Source organism: Triturus cristatus, chromosome 6 (genome assembly GCF_964204655.1).
Source record: "Triturus cristatus chromosome 6, aTriCri1.1, whole genome shotgun sequence".
Lineage (NCBI taxonomy): Eukaryota > Metazoa > Chordata > Amphibia > Caudata > Salamandridae > Triturus > Triturus cristatus.
Window position 1 is genome coordinate 289,747,500 of NC_140589.1, and position 16,885 is coordinate 289,764,384.

Genomic DNA, 16,885 nt, shown 5'->3' on the forward strand with positions numbered 1-16,885 from the left:
ACAGGTCCAGTGGGGCATCCAGGCTCCAGGCGCAGGTCCAGGGAGGCATCCAGGCTCCAGTCACAGGTCCAGGGAGGCATCCAGGCTCAAGACGCAGGTCCAGCGGGGCATCCAGGCTCTCATCCTGGTCATCCTATATGTTGGGTGGCATGAGGGGGTTGTTGATTACACCCCAGTGATCATCTTTATTCGTATTATTCAGCGGTGCATGACCTTCATGTCCGTCTTGATAGGGTGGTGGCCTCTCCCTCGTTGACCCCGCTGATAGCTCAGGCAGAATACCTAGGCCGGACTCATTCGGACCACAACCCTCTTCGGCTGCATCTCTGCTGGGACCCGGGGAGGCCCCCCATTCCCACGTGGCATCTGCAGCCGGCCGCTCTCGAGGACGCGGAGTTTCGTGCTTCGCTCGGCACGGCGGTTGAACAGTTTTTTTACCTAAATGAGGGTACGGCAGGGAGTGTGCTGACAGAATGGGATGCACATAAATCCACCATGCAAGGGCATTGCCTGGGGGCGACGGGGAATATTCGTAAGCAACTCACGTTGTTGCTTACTGCTTTGGAATCACGTCTACTGTCGTGTGAACGCAACGGGGAGGGAGGAGGTCGGGACTCGACTCGGCTGGCGCGACTTCGGGCGAGACATGCTGAGCTGCTGGAACGACTACGGTGTCACAATTACGCAGCCCATTTGGCTCGGGTTCACGCTACGTCCGATAGGGCGGGGCGGTTACTGGCCTGGCTGATCAGACAGGAGTCGGTATCTGGACCAATAGAATCTCTTCGTGGCCCGGATGGGACGCTGGTGCATACACAGCGGGAGATTCATCAAATGCTGACAGCGCATTACACGGCCCTATACACCTCGACAGGACGTGGAGAGGCACAGGATCTGGATCGGTTTCTTGAAGCCGTCTGTCTGCCCACGATTCCGGATGCCCATCAGGAATCACTGGAGGGCCCCCTCTCGCTGGAGGAGATAGGAGAGGCGCTGGCTTCGCTGGCTTCTGGAAAGGCGCCTGGACCAGATGGACTCCCGGCGCAATATTATAAAGCCTACCGGGAATCCCTGGTGCCTCGGCTGCACGCGCTATATCTCACAGCCCTTGAAGAGGCTACCCTACCTGCCTCCATGAGGGAGGCATACCTGATTTCTTTACTCAAGCCTGGACGAGACCCTACCAACCTGGGATCCTATCGCCCCCTTGCCCTCCTCAACGCTGACTACAAAATTCTGGCCAAGGTCCTAGCGGAGCGGCTGGCCCCAACTGTACCTGTGCTGGTGCACAGGGACCAGAATGGGTTTGTACCTAAGCGCAGCACCTCTCTTAACTTGCGACGGTTCTACCACTAACACGGTGATATTTTCCCGTGGTAGACGGTGATAAAAAAAGTCACGCAAACGGCGGTTAGCGATAATTATCGGCACTTCTTGATAATATCCCCCATGGAGTGAGGCAATACAGAGTTGCTGCGTTTCCTCACACTACGATGGGGAGGTGTGCCATAGGCATTATGGTGGGTGTTCCCACATAACACCCATGGCATTTGACACATTCCCAGATTTACAAAAAGCTGTAAACCTGGGAATGCATCAAAAGCTGACGCCTCCCTAGGCAGCCAATTGAGCGCCAGTGCAGGGAAAGAGGACAGGAATAGATATGGTGCCTTCCTGCCCTTTTCCTTTGCTGTAAGGCAGAGCAGCAGGAAGGCTTGCAGTGCTGCCCTATGGCAAAATATTGTAGATAAGGCTCTCTGTGTGAAGTAATTTTAGTGCACACCAGGTTAGTGGCGCACGTGTAAGCCACATACAGAATTTCACTCAGTGGAAGAGACAGAAAGGCAGAAACAGAGGAAGAGAAAAAAAGGAACACAGTGACACAGGGAGAAACAGATGAAAACCATGCATGAGACTAAGAAAGAAGTGGTGGGAAAAAAAAGATGAGGTAAAAATCCAGACTGCGCATTTTTGGTATTCAGCAGCCCCAGTATTTGGCAGTAAGGTGGGGGAAACAACTTTTGGCCCCTGCGAATCTTATGATTTGAATTAAGCACTTGGTAAAATGTACAGCAAACCTTCCAACTCACAACTTGTGTCGTACGATAGCAGGTCACCTCACAGGGTCTCCTGGTAAAGAGTCAATATCCGGGAGTGGAATACAAGGATAGCTGGAAACCCCTGCACAGAAGGGCCTTAGAAGGGCCGGGTCCCTCCAGATCTCGGATCCTATTGGGCCCTATATATTCGTGTCCTTAACTTTACTGGGAAGAACACTGACGATTTCTGAACAATTAATGTAATAAATGTTCAGGTATTCTATGTCATTGATTTAGTTCCAGTTTATATTTCAAATGTTTTACTGAATCTTGCACTACATTAGAGTGTTAACTATTCCCAGGATGTTGTCTTTTTTTATTGGCACAGCATATTACTCATTTGTAGTGCATGCTTTGAAATGTACGACCTCCGGTGGTTTATAATTGGCCGCGATTAAGAGTACTAGGAGAAGTGTGGCTCAATGGTTAGAGTGGCAGACCTCGATGCAGAGCACTGGTCCGAGACCAGGGTTCGATTCCCAACGCGGCAGGGTCTCGGGCTATAAATTCCGCGGACCGGATATTCTCGCATCAGTGCCTATTCTAATCATGGGTCCCACGCTGCAACTCTGGGCAATAGCTTGCTTAGTCTCCACAACGGCTCCAACAGCGCTGGGATGCCTGGCTTCACCATGGGGGTGCCCAGGAGTGGACACTTCACATGGATAGCCAGGAAGGGTTCCTACAGCGGTATGAGTACAGCGCGGAGATACCCCCAGGGGTGATTCGGCGCTATATAAGCACATACACATTTACTAGAGTTTAGGCTGAAGGCAGGGTGAGCTTCTTGCAAAAAGGTGTTCAGAATACATGGTCATTCAATCCTTGGCCTCTTTGTAGTTATTATATCTGAAAGCAGTGAAAGCAGTGACAGAAAAGAGACACAAACAATCCGGTCGGGTGGCAAACTACGGGATCACAGAAATGTTGTTTACCTGTGCATGCTAGGCCTATAGTTACGTAGCCCTGCTGCACAGAGGAGGTTTTTCGGCTCATGTTTGGAGGATATGCACAGCTGATTTCCACTAGGGGACTTGAAAAACCTACTCGACAGCGTGCATAGTTTTTGTTTTTTGGGTGAGAGGGTACAGTTACCTAAAGTTGTGCTTGGCACAAGACCCCACATCCTTGAAAGTCCAGGCCCACCTCCTGTCACACGGTGGTAATTTGGCAGGCTTGGTACCGCGATGATGACGACCACGATCTATTTCCCAGTATAACATACACTTTGAATGCAATGCAGGTTAAAGTGGCCATCCAATGCATTATGCCTGACGCGATATACAGAGAGGAAACTGATTGCTTTATTATATTTGGTTGCACATTCACAGAAAAATGTACTTAAATAAGTTAAAAAGATGACAAATTTCAATATACCTATTTAAAGGGCTCTCGAAAATGGCACTGTGATGCTCCAACACCCTCTGAGACCTAAAATGCTGTCATGGAGCAAGACACATTTGGCTTCGCAATTTTGGATTTTCTGGCAGCCTAATTTCATTTCTTTTCATAATGAACTTTTTTAATTTACACCTAATGGTAAAACCGGTTCCATAAATGTACTTAAGTGGCCACAATCTACTTGCAAAATAGCTAAACACCCTAATAGCAGGTGTTTTATAACAATCTATAACATTATTACGTCTTATCACGCTATTCATCAAAACATCGCTTCCGCCTTATTTCCAGATTGATAAAAAGACACGGGCTTCTGATTTGGTTCCCCTCCCGGCGTTCTTTCTTCCTTAAACCCCTTCTCTTGAGGGAGCGAGGCAACGAAGGAACAGAACACATAGTCACCCATCTCCTTCTGCTCCATTTGGGGAGGGTGGATGTAGAATTGAATAATATTGCGAGAAGGGCGAAATAGGGTATTCCAAAATTACCTCCCATCTTGCATCCTTTCAACATACATCAAAAATTGGGGACATACCCAAGCTCAGCCCTTCAGCACAAACCCGCATCCAATGTGATGTGAGTTGACAGCCTTTGGGCAGTCAACCTGGGTTGGCACCCTCTTATTTAAAGTTTTGTGTAATTTTGTTCAGCTGTTTTTCTGTACAGGGGAGCAATTTATCCTATGTGAGTTAAAATGAGAAGCTTGTATTACTCCCTCCCCCACCTTGGGCCTCATTTATGAAAAGTGACGCATCACTGCGTGAAAACAGAGATGCGTCACTTTTCACTGCGCCCTCCCTGCGACTCCAATGATGCGTCATATTTACAGTATGACGCATCATGTCGCAAGGAGTCACAGATACGTCAGTATTTCTGACGTATCTGTAGGCGCAAAAGTGACGCATTGCAGGAGTGTGTCACAAACGTGACGCAACTCCAGCAATGTGTCCTTTCACATGGGGCAAGCCCCATGTGAAAGGGCCTGTGTCAGTCTTAAGATAATGACGCATATGCACCCTAGAAGTGGCGCAGTGAAATCTCGTAGATTTCACTGCGTCACTTCTACGATGCTTACTTACGTGGGAACGCCCACCCTGCATACATTATACCTGACGCAGGTATAATGTAGCGCAGGGGTTTACAAAGTGACGCATCTAGGTAGATGCGTCACTTTGTAAATATGGCGCATCATGGCGCATGTTTTACGCCACTGGTGCGTCACAAAAAGTGATGCACCGGTGGCGCAAAAGTGACGCAGGGGCTCATAAATGAGCCCCCTTGTATTTTAGGGCTATGGTGGGATAGCCCTAGCGGTGGGCACCAGCCTTTTACCAGCTCGCGTCCTTACATATCATTCTCTACCTGTCACAAATAGTGTCTGACCTCTTTCTGCATGGAAGATGCTCTAAAGCATCCAGGAAGCTGACAGGTGTGCAACCTCAGTAGGAGTTGAAGGGGTCTAGATCGTTAAATCCCCAGCACAGAGCTTCCACAACACAATATTTAGAGGACTGGTGTCAGAAAGCACAAGAAATGCATGTGGACTCTTTCAAACATTGTTGTACCGAGGTTTTGCTATGTCTATCATGCCAACACCCTCTCAAACCATTCGCTTGGCAAGGAAAAGACTGATGAAAGAAGAGACTAACAGTGCGGGTCTATTAGCCGCTCACTCACCGGCTCCATCCTCTTGAGGAAGAGCACCTGTCATCCATGCCAGTTGTACGTTGGAACAACGAGTCCCACAACCACAACTTCCCTAACCACGAGGGCGCTACCACGACCTCGACTAAAGCACCATTTTTTTTACCACGCATTCCTTTACCACGATTTTCCGTGGAAAAGGAATGCGTGTTAAAAAAAAAATGCTTTTCAACTACTACCCCAATCCGCTATACCCTCCCGCCCCATAAAAGCGAATTCCGCCCACACCCTATAAACAAACACTTTTACCCATACTCCCTAAAAACTAATCCCAAACCACTACCCCATAAAAACTAACTCAATCCATTAAAACTAATTCCCCTCACCCTAAAAATAATCAAGATCACCCCTACCTCCTTAAAAGGAACTCAACCCCATGAAAACGAACTCCCCCCACACTATATAAACAAACATAGCCCCATAAAAACTAATCCCAAACCCCACCCCTAAAAATGAACTCAACCGCCTTAAAACTAATTCCCCTCCACCTTCAAAATCAATTCGATCACCAACGCCCCCTAAAAACGATCTCAACTCCCTACAAACTAATCCCTCCCACACCTTCTAAACAAACACAATCAACCATACCCCCTAAAAACTAAACCACAACCCCTAAAAACTAACCCCAAACCCTCACCCTCTTAAAATTAACCCCTCTTACCTCTTCCGCTGCGACGCTCCTCCGAACTCCACCCTGCCCGAACACTAGACCGCATCAGCCTTAACCACGCACAAGCATGGTTAAGGCTGAGTCGTTGTTCGGGCAGGTGGTTGTTCCGCTTGCGTTCCAGAGTCGGGGCAAAGATGGTTTCCCATCCATGCCATCTCCTGAAGTTGTACTTGTGGAAGCCACTGACGTTAGATATGTCGCAGATAGCCAGCACCAAGAACAGTACCTCGCAGATAGTAACAAGGACAGTGCCCTTTGCAGAGAGCACATTTCCTCCTTCTTGGAACTAACACCCGCTAGTTGAAGAGCTCCAGGGAGTCTCTCTCCAACATCATAAAGTTGGCGCTAATGTAGGCTCACGTGACAAGGCCCATATCAGTCATTGAAATAAGCGGGATGGTGGTGGAGGAATCACATAAGAAAGTTTTTGACTCCAGTTACCATGTATAGTAGCTAAATCTAAAAGGACTACAAAATGTACAGATGTAGTTTCAGGTGTTTGGACAGAGGATTGCAGCCTCCTAGCGATACGTACCATTTTGACTTTTACCAAATAAACCTGTTTACGCTGGTCTTTTTACTCCTAGATTATGCTAATGAGTCTGCACCTTCCTAGCTTCTTAACTTATTCCACAGGCTTCCATACATTCAGATTGCAGGCATCAGAAATCTTCCACATCTCAGCTTGCGTAACTACACCAGTCCAGCTCTTCAAGCTCTAAATAGGCGACCATTGACAAGATGAGTCGGTGAGTATCTTCGCAACCAAACAACTGTGGATGTGTGGACAGAGGCGTGCAGTCTCCTACTGATGGTACCATGTGACTCTTACTTGAGGTCTATGTTCACTTTGCTTCTGCCACTCCTTGATTATGCCGAAAGTCTGTGGCTCAGGCCCACCTTTACTTACATCATACTTCAGATACTCCACACTGAAACCTCCGACGCCCTAGTGTAAAAGTGCAAATAGGGCATAGTCCTTTCTATTTGTATTAAAGGCATATGAATATTCCATTAATAGTCTCATATTATTCCATTTTAGCTAGGCATTCAAGAGTGCTTAAAAGAGTACTCCCATACGGCCAGAGTAATATTTTATTTACTCTTTATGACGTTGTGAATCAGCCCCATATGTTCAGGCAATCATTTTGGTTGTGGTATGGTGGTGGCAAAGGGCTTTATTATGACTTTGGTGATCCAATGGCTGAAGCCGCATTCACCACAAGACCACAATGCCCGTCGGTCTCAAAACCGTCTCATTACAAGTGGACCACCGTCTTGAGCTGTCTGCATGCTTCTGCTCACTGCTCACTGAGTGCAGACATAGGAGGGCATAACATGTGCCACCAGTCATATTACAGAATAGGCAACAACATCCGGAGCCCAGTTTGGGGACCCCTCCCTGCAGTTCCGCGAGCTTTTTTTAGGCGGTTTCCCCACCTTGAAAAGGCTTCCAGAAGGGCAAGTCGTAATATTGACGGCTCCATTCCTCCCCACTCTGAACACTGCCAACACCAAGGGATTCAGGATCCAGGTGATGCTGACTGTGTTGCACGGGGCTGGGGGGTGGTCCGACCACCAGACTTGTAATCAGTTATGGTGGTCGGTGTAATAAGCACCAAAGTCTTTGTCGGGCAAGTTTTTCTTATCCATGATTAACTGTGGGCCAATTTGTAATTGAAACGCATCTCTGATATGCTATTTGGTGACTTGTTCCACGCAGAGTTATATATTTATTCACAAGCTTTAAATTACTTCCCAAATCAGATTTGATATTTAAATATGTCCTGCACCATTGTGCTCTCTGTGGTTTTGGTGCACTAATAGCATGGGAAGACTGAAATATGTGCTGACATTACAACTTCTATTGTTCCACTTATACTGCACAATTATGAGCTATTGAAACTTTTATTGTATCCTGCTCTGGTTAATGTGCAGTGTGGAACCATAATGGACTTTTGGGGCCACTGTGCTAATCATTCTAGTCATGTAGAGTGTTTGGTAGTGATAATGTGGGACACTGAAAAACTAACAGTGCAAAGTTATTGATAGTCTTTGATGAACAGCAGTACTGGCTATGATACCCAGTGTCAGGGACTGGTACTCCTGTGGGCCCCTTCTTTAAGATGTCTTTCAGTGTTATCCAGTTTTTGACCAAGGTTACTTGCAGTTGCACTGTAAAATATACAATTTGCCAGCAAATTCTGAAAAACGTTCCTGATTGAGGACTGTTAGACTCGGCATCTTTTGACGTGTATCCCCTGAGTTTTTGCTTTCTGACCTCCCGGTTTTGACTCTGTTTTTGCTGGTGTAATTATTCTGCGCACTTTTCTCACTGCTGACCAGTGGTAAAGTGCAAGTGCTCCTGTAGTAAAATGTGTTATGGATTAGTGTTTCCATGATTGGCCTATTTGATTTATGTGTCAGTCCCTAGTAAAGTGCACTGTGCATGCCAGGACCCATAAATCAAATGCTGTTGGTAGGCTGAAGCACTGAATTGTGCCACCCACACAAACAGCCCGTAAAGTGTAACTCTGGTCTGCCAATGCAGAGCCTGTGTTCAGGCTGGGACTGCCATGTCGACTTGGCAAATGCACCCACTTGCTAGTCCCAAACCTTCCCTTTTCTACATGTTAGCCACCCCTAAGGTAGGCCCAAGGTACACCTGTGGGCAGGGTGCATTGTATGTGAAAGGTAGGACATGTCCTGGTGTATGTGGCATGTCCTGATAGTGAATTACAGCCAATTTCATGTTTCACTATTGCAAGGCTACGTGTTCCCATAGGCCAGAATGGGCAGTTTGACTATAACATCTTATAATCCTAACTGACCCAGGGATCATGGTAGAAAAACGAATTTAGTATGCCTGAACTCAGAATGATAAAATACATCTTTTAGTGAAGTTGGTTTTAATATTCTGTGTTGGAAAATACCGCTTTTAGAAAGTAGGTATTTTCTTGCCTAACCATCCTGCCTGCCTCTGCTAGGTTGTGTATTGCATGTCTCGTTTGTGAGTGACAGGGGCTGGGATGGCTCCAGGAGACAGGGTGAGTCAGCACAAGGCTGAATAGACCTATCTGCATGAGGAGTGGTGGGAGGAGTAGCACCTGGACCTGAATTGGGCTGTGCCTGCCTTCCACAATGTTGGCTCCACCTCCTGTGGTGCGTCTGATGACCCTGGCCCACACTGACAAAGGAAGAAGTTGGGCACTGGCAGAATGAACCCAGAACTGGTTTGGACTAGGTACAGACACTCTCTGCCTTCAGAGAAAAAAGGATTTGGTGGTATAAATATTGAGGCCAAAACCCCAGAACTTTACAACTCTTTGGATCAAGAAGACTGCCAAGAAGAAGAGCCGGAGAAGCTGTGAGGAGGAACTACCACTTTGCTGTATGCTTTTTTGTGTTTGCCTGCAGTGGCTGCTTCTGTCTTGGGCAGTGAAAGGACTGGACTGAACTTTCTGCAATCTACTTTTGTGAGTTTCAACAAGGGCTTGAGGTAGAGCTTGCCCCCTGTTCAATAAGTCTCAGGAACAGCAAAGACTTCAAACTCTTCTGCCCTCAGCACTGGGAACTGTGTGTTTTGTGCTGCAACAGAAGAAAAGCAACTCAAAGACGTCGATGACGACGCTGCCGACTCCGTGTCCTGATGGCACCGCAGAGGGCACCGCCGCAATGCCGCACCGCGACCCTGGTCTCACCGATGACACCTGCTGACGCTGCCAGCGAGCCGCTGCTCGCACCGCGCCGTGTGGGCACCGCACTCCGCACCGCCTCGCTTCACGACGATGCCTTGGTATCCCCGATGACGTCGCTCCATGCCAGAATTGACGCCGCTGCTTGCACCGTGGTTCAAGGGCACCGCTCGTAAAGTTACACGATGCACCACCCTCATCCCGCATCTCAGCCTTAGCCTACCAACGCCGGTGCCATTGACTCCAGTTTGTCAGCCGACGACAGCGCTTCAGCAACGACGACGCCGCTGCTTGCACCGTGACCTGCCAGCACCGTGACAAGCACCGCCTTCATCTCCCACCGCTACCCTGGTCTCACTGACGATGCCATCTGAGGCCGCCACCGAGCCGCTGCTCGCACCGCGACCTGACAGCACCGCATGCCGCACCGCTGCACTTTGCACCGCAGCACCCGACACCAGCGCTCCTGACTTTAACAAAGAGGAGTTCGATCTGCAACGCCTGTGACTTCGAGGGCCCCGACGACTCCTGCACCGACCTCCGGAACTGGCGCCTGCGGACGCCGTGTTTTCGGAAGCTCAACGAGAGGTCATCGATACCCTGCATTTCTGAAAGGTACTGTTTACGGGTCTTCTCGACACCGTAGCTTGCCCGCGACGCCGCAGTCAGCCAGAACTGTTTGGAATTGTTTGCTCACGACGCCATGATAGCCCCGGACGGAGCTATTGACATCAAGGAACTGTTTTACAAGGTTATTTTGATAACTGAATATTTTTAAGTACTGTATTGTGGATTTTTATCGTTCTGGTCTTGGTTCAAGTATATACAAATATTGGATATTTTTCTAAACTGTTGTGGTGTCCTTTTGTAGTGCTTACACTGTATTGGTTATGTGCAAATGCTTTACACACTGCCTCTAAGATAAGCCTGACTGCTCATGCCAAGCTGCCGAGGGGGTGAGCAGGGGTTATTTTAGGAGTGTAACTCCCTTACCCTGACTAGGAAGAAGGGTCCCTATTTGGACAAAGGTGCAAGCCCTTGCCAACTAGAGACCCCCATTTCTAACAAGGACATCCCACATCATTCATATTTTCAGATTCCAACAAGTTTCTAGCATTGATATTGCTTAATAGGCAAGAAAAACGTGGCAGGGCTCTCGTTAGGAAGCCACTGTAGCTTGCATCACATATTGGTTCTGTGATTCTGCCAATTATAGTAACAACACAACTACTAGCCATCACACCCCTACAAGTGTGATAATTTGGACTGTTTCAGGCCCCCGAAAGCCATAAGAATGGCTTGGGCAACAGGTAATAGTAATTTTTAATGTGTATTGAATTGTTAATTAACTGCTGTTGTGGTCATCTCTAAATTAGCTAGACAGCGCCACTTTGTGGAAGACATTCTCAAGTGCTGGTATTGGCAATTAAGTTTCGGTGCCAGCACCGGAAACCATAGGCTCAAATTAAGCACTGCTTCGCCCCTAACTTTACAACTCAGTGCAGGTAAAAGCGGGGGGTGATAGTCCACAGACATAACTTGCTCACCACTGCTGCCCCAAAAAGAGTGCTGCCCGGGACGGACCGCCTGCCCCCTAGCTACGCATTTGAGTGAGCAAAATGGAGCATGTGATGATAGATACATGAGACAGCAGCATACAAGACAGAACAATGCAGAGAGTGCATGGTTCAGGGCCGGTTCTAGGGCGGTGCGACCAGTACCACCGCACCGGGTGCTGGCTTCCTAGTGTTTGCAAGTTTATTATGTTTTTAAAGCACCTACTGCCACGTTCCTTTCCTCCGGCAATTAACAGGCCTCACAAAAATGTCAAGTTAACTCCTGTGATTAATGTCCTTCTTGGAGAGAGATTGGAGATTTGCATAGTTGATGTTTTGACTTATGTGAAGGTAGTGCAGAGGGTTAATATGCCTGCTACAAAGAACATGTACCATGTAGATTACAGAGAGCATATAATGTAAATAGATCAGCAGTTTACTACTTTTAAAAGAGACATCCTTTCGTTAGTTGTAATTTATTGCTTAAAGTCCTAATATAGAACAGTGAGGTATTAACTTTCATCATAGAACTGCATACACACTGCAAAGTATACATTAAAGCATAGTTTAATGTTGCAAAAAGGGTTAATTTGGGTAGAAATCGATTCTTATTATTAAAGAAAACTCCCAACTATGCTGTTTCTTTTTTTTTCGACTCTGAGTTTGTGCTTCTCCACACCAAGCAGTCCTAAACAATACGGCCTACCTATAGGGATGACATGTGACTCCTACACGTTTACTCCTTTGGCTTATGTAACATTTCCTATAAGCTGATTGACACACATATGTTTGATTGTCTCTGTGAAATGTGTGTGTGATGCAAAGTGCTGTGACATCCTTTACTGGTATGAGTGGTGCTATACAACTAATTCAATGTATCTGAGACAGAGTGGTTATGGAGACTTGGGGGCATATTATCAAGAAACGGCGTTAAAATTATCGCCGCTTTAGCGGCAGAAAATTGCCGCTAAAGCGGTGATAATGGGTTTGATAATATGCCCTTGAGAATTCCCATAGAAGCCCATGTTCTGGTGTGAACATGGGCTTCTATGGAAATTCTCAATGGCATATTATCAAGCCCATTATCGACGCTTTAGCAGCCGTTTTCTGCTGCTAAAGCGGCGATAATTTTAACACCCTGCTTGATAATATGCCCCTGCGTCACTGTTAAAGGGTGATAGTGAGAGAATCCGTGATGGAGGTGGGCATTAGGGGGGTGCCAACTAACATCGTCGCACTGGGCGCCACCAGCGCTAAAGCCGGAGCGAGCTAGAAAACACACGCACTCTTATGGCCTTCTAAAAGAAAAAGTATTTCTCTAAAAGCGAGCAGTGGAAGAATAGAAATCATACAAACAAAACATGAAAAAGAGGCTATGCTCCAGGGGAAAGGACGAACGCACAATGCACAAGATTTGAATAAGAAACAAAAAAATGTGAGAGACAATAAAGCCAACTAGTGGTAAGCAATGGGTGGACATTGAGCAGACTGTAAATTTTGGTAAGCTCATAGTAGGTCTTCGGCAACCAAACACCTTGCGCTGTCTAGTTGGCAAGATCTAATGATACATAATTAAACAAATTCACAGAATTTTTTTCAGTCCTTGTGAAATTTGGATAATGTACCCTCCCAATGTGTGTTAAAAAGCACCGGTATCGAATTATTTTAAAAAAAATACTTTATTTTAAAAAAGACTTCAAAATGCAAAATGTCCGTGTACGTCCATTAGAGGTAGTCCGCACTTTGATACCTTGGGACCGCCCTCACTATCCTAGTTCAAAACGTCACAAAGGCAGTGTCGCGTCGCGTCTCAGCAATCACCACCACGCAGCCAGGTCAGTTTCTATTATTTATTGCATGCATATGTATCTGCAGCCAGCATGCTGCACGTCCTGCCTCGTCTCCCGCTTCCTGTGTATCTCGCCCCTCACCTCTTGACCGGAACTGGTGTCCGGTGACCTCTCCTGCCCTCTGCCCTCCTCGGGGTCCTAGTGCCTCATTTCTCAGGACACTACATCTCCCCCCTTTGTCACAAAGGCATTACGACAGTAGCATTCGTTGGTAGTAAAATGGGACAGTCTCTTTTGTAGTCAGTTGCAGGATGTGAACTGTCGACTGATGTGACCCGTGAGATGCTGCCTAGAGCGGCATTTCACATTTCCTCTATTAGTCTCTTCGGTCTCACAATGTCTCTTCTTGGCCTCTCCACCTGTCCTTGGCCCTCCTTTGGCCTTGTTGCTTCTGCGACACCTGCTCCATTGCATTCCTTCGTTGTTGTTATCCCTTCGGTGCCTGTCACGTGTTCTTCCTCTTTTTCTTCTTTCAAGCCTTTGAAGTGTGAGCTGTTCCTTGTGATTCGCCTGCTGTCTGATTCTGCTGTTATCATTGTTCCTTTCACTTGTGTTATAGTCAATGGGTCGTGGGCGAATGCACTGTCCGACTTCCGTTGTTGTCTCTGTCGTACAATGACAGTGTCTTCTTCATGGAGGTGTGATTTGGTGGCATGTCGTCTTCCATCAGCATATTCCTTCATTCTCTTCTTGGCTGCCTCATCTTTTGCTGCCACGCCTTCGTGCCCCGGCGCGGCCAGTCCTTCTATCTGCGGCAGCCTTGTTCTGCTTGTCCTCCCTAGTACTAGCTCCGCCGGGCATTTCCCTGTAGATCCATGAGGCGTGTTTCTGTAATCCCTCAGCATTTGGCATAGTGCTTGTCCTAGGGAAATCTGCGACAGTTTCGCCCTCTGAACTGCCTTCTTGATGTTTCCCATAAATCTTTCGACCATGCCGTTTGCTTGCGGCCATAGTGGTGTTACCTTTCTGTGCTGTATTCCGAGGTAAGCCATGAACCTTCGGAACTCCTCTCCTGAGAACGGAGGGCCATTATCCGTTTTCAACGTCTCCGGGGAGCCCCATGCTGCGAATATGTCGTCCAGAACAGGTAGCGTTGCGGCTGCTGACGTTGAGGAGACTGATCGCACAATCGGGAATCTGGAGTATTCATCTATTATGACCAGTAGGTAAGTTCCCGCGTCTAGAGGTCCAAAGAAGTCAGCGGCCATTGTTGTCCATACTGCTCTTGGTAGTTCCGACATTTGCAGTGGTTCTTGTCTTGCAGGCGGACCTGTCGTTTGACAGAGGTGACAGGCCGCTATCGTATCTTCGACTAGACGATCTAACCCCGGGAACCAAACCTTTTCTCTCAGCAGTTTTTTTGTCGCCACAATGCCCCTGTGTGACTCGTGTGCAATGCTGACCACTTGGCGTCGTAGTGAACGTGGAATGACTATCCTGGTGCCCCTCATTACGATTCCGCTGTTTGTCTCCGAGAGTTCCCCACTTATTTTCTGTAGAGCCAGCATCTCCTCCTTTTGTACTCCTCCCTTCCATGTGCAGTTGTTGTTTATATGTCTCCATCTTTGCTGTCTCGTCGTTTCTCGGGCCGCTCGCAGTGTGTCATCTTTTTCCGTTTCTCTCTCTATCTCTGTTAGAGTTACTGGTGCCGGCGTGCTTTGCTTTAGCACGAAGTTTAAGTATTCTTCGGCCATTGAGGCCTTTTTTTCTGCATGTGGCAGCGGATGCCGTGACATGTAGTCGGCTGGATTATGCTCTTTCCCAGGTTTGTGGACAATTTTGAAGTCGTAGTCCATTAGTCTGATGCCCCAGCGCTCAATGCGGGGCGGCATCTTTGCTGCTGGGTTGCCGTAAATTGTTACTAGTGCTTGGTGGTCCGTGATGATGGTGAACGGCTTTCCGTACACAAACATGTGGTAATGCTCGCATGCCCATACCACCGCCAAGCTTTCTTTCTCCGGCTGGGAGTACGCCTTCTCAATGTCTGTCAAGCTTTTGCTGGCATATGAGACAATCTTCCTTGGTGACTCCTTTCCCGGCAGGTGTTGTGCTAATATTGCACCCAACCCCACTGGGCTGGCGTCAACCGTCAGCTCGGTGCAGAGCCGAGGGTCGAAGTATGCGAGGTGCTCCGCCGTCATCACAGCCTTCCTGATCTCTTCGAACGACTCATTGCACTCTTGAGACCAAACAAATTTCTGGCCCTGTTTTGTTAGCTCTCTCAGCGGCGTGCTCACTGTGGCAAAGTCTTGTATGTATCGGGCACAGTAGCTTGCCAGGCCTAGGAATGACCTTATTTCTGCCACATCTGACGGTGGCTTTGTCTTCTTTAGCGTTTCCACTTTGCTGGGATCAGGCCTCATCCCTTTTTCCGAGAATATGTGTCCGAAGAAAATCAGTTCTGTTCTCCCTAGCTCGCACTTCTCTCCATTTAGTGTTAGTCCAGCCTGCTTTAGATGTTTGCACACTTGCCTTAAGGCGCTGTCATGTTCTCCGTCTGATTTCCCAAACACTAGGATGTCGTCACTGTAATTGAAACTGTTGTGTACTGGTCGTATCACCTGTCTTATTGTCTCCTGAAATATTTCGGCCGCTGACGAGATACCAAAACTGAGCCGTTTGTATCTGAATAGTCCTAGGTGTGTGGAAAATGTTGTTATGTACCTCGACTGTGGGTCCAGCTCTAGTTGGTAATACCCTTTGTATAGATCTAGCTTTGAGAATCGGCACGCCCCTGTCAGCCTGCTGATCATGTCGTTCAGATGAGGTCCTGGATGACGTTCCCTCGATATTGCAGTGTTCGGTAGTCTCATGTCCACACAGATCCTTATTTTGGACGTATTTTTCTTCGGGACTGCCACAATCGGTGATACCCACGGTGTTGGCCCGTCTGCAGGCTCAATTATGTCTTGCTGCAGTAAGTTATTTATTTCTTCCTCCACTTGCGGTTGTAGGTGGATCGGCACTCTCCTGTGATGCTGTGCCACTGGTCTCACCGCTTCATTTATGTGTAGGGTGACCTGTTTGTCTTTTAGCTTCCCCAGTCCCTGCAGTATTTCTTGATATTCTTGCAGTATCTTTTCTTTTTCTGTCATGTGGTACGTCATCGCCAACAGCCCCATGACTTGTGCCGTGACGTTACTCAGCAGGCAGGGCGCTGGGATGTCCCCTTTCAGCACATGTATTTCTTCCTGACGCGTCACGTCCTGATATGTTAGCGTCTCAGTGAACTTGCCCATGTTTTCTACTGGTGTCTTTGATCCCCACGTGAACACATCTACTGTTGATGGCGATAGCGTTGGCCTTGTTCTCATTTTCATGTACTCGGACATGCACATTATGTTGCATGTGGCACCACTGTCTAGCACAAACGTTGTTCTGTGGCGCCCGACGTCGATGTCTACTGTGGCCGTCTTTTTTATTTGCTGTTTCTCCACCAGCTGGATGTGTTCCTGCTGTCTTCCTTCTTTGGGTGTGTCGGACATGAGGTATAGCCGTGCTTCTCTCCCAGCCGTCGTCTGTTCATCCGACTCTTCCGACGAGCCTCTCTCTGCTGTCTCCATATGTCTGGCGTGTCTGGTGCCTGTTGTCCCTTGTCTTGCTGTTCGTCCCCTCTCGTTCCTAAATTGCCTGCTCATGCAGGTGCTTGCGAAGTGATTGTCCCTATTGCATTTTCTGCATTTCTGGCCCATTGTTGGGCAGGTGCCAACGTGTGGGAAGTCAAAGCCGCATCTGTAGCATGGGACCGCTTGTTTCCTGTGATGTTGTTGCTCCCTGTTGTCGTTCTTTTTGAAATGTTCCGTCATCCGATGTGCCATCGCTTCTCCCTTTTCTTTTCCAATTTGTATTTGTTTGGCATGCTGCGTGACCCGTGCTTCTGTGCGGGCCATCGTCAGTATTTTCTCAAGTGTTG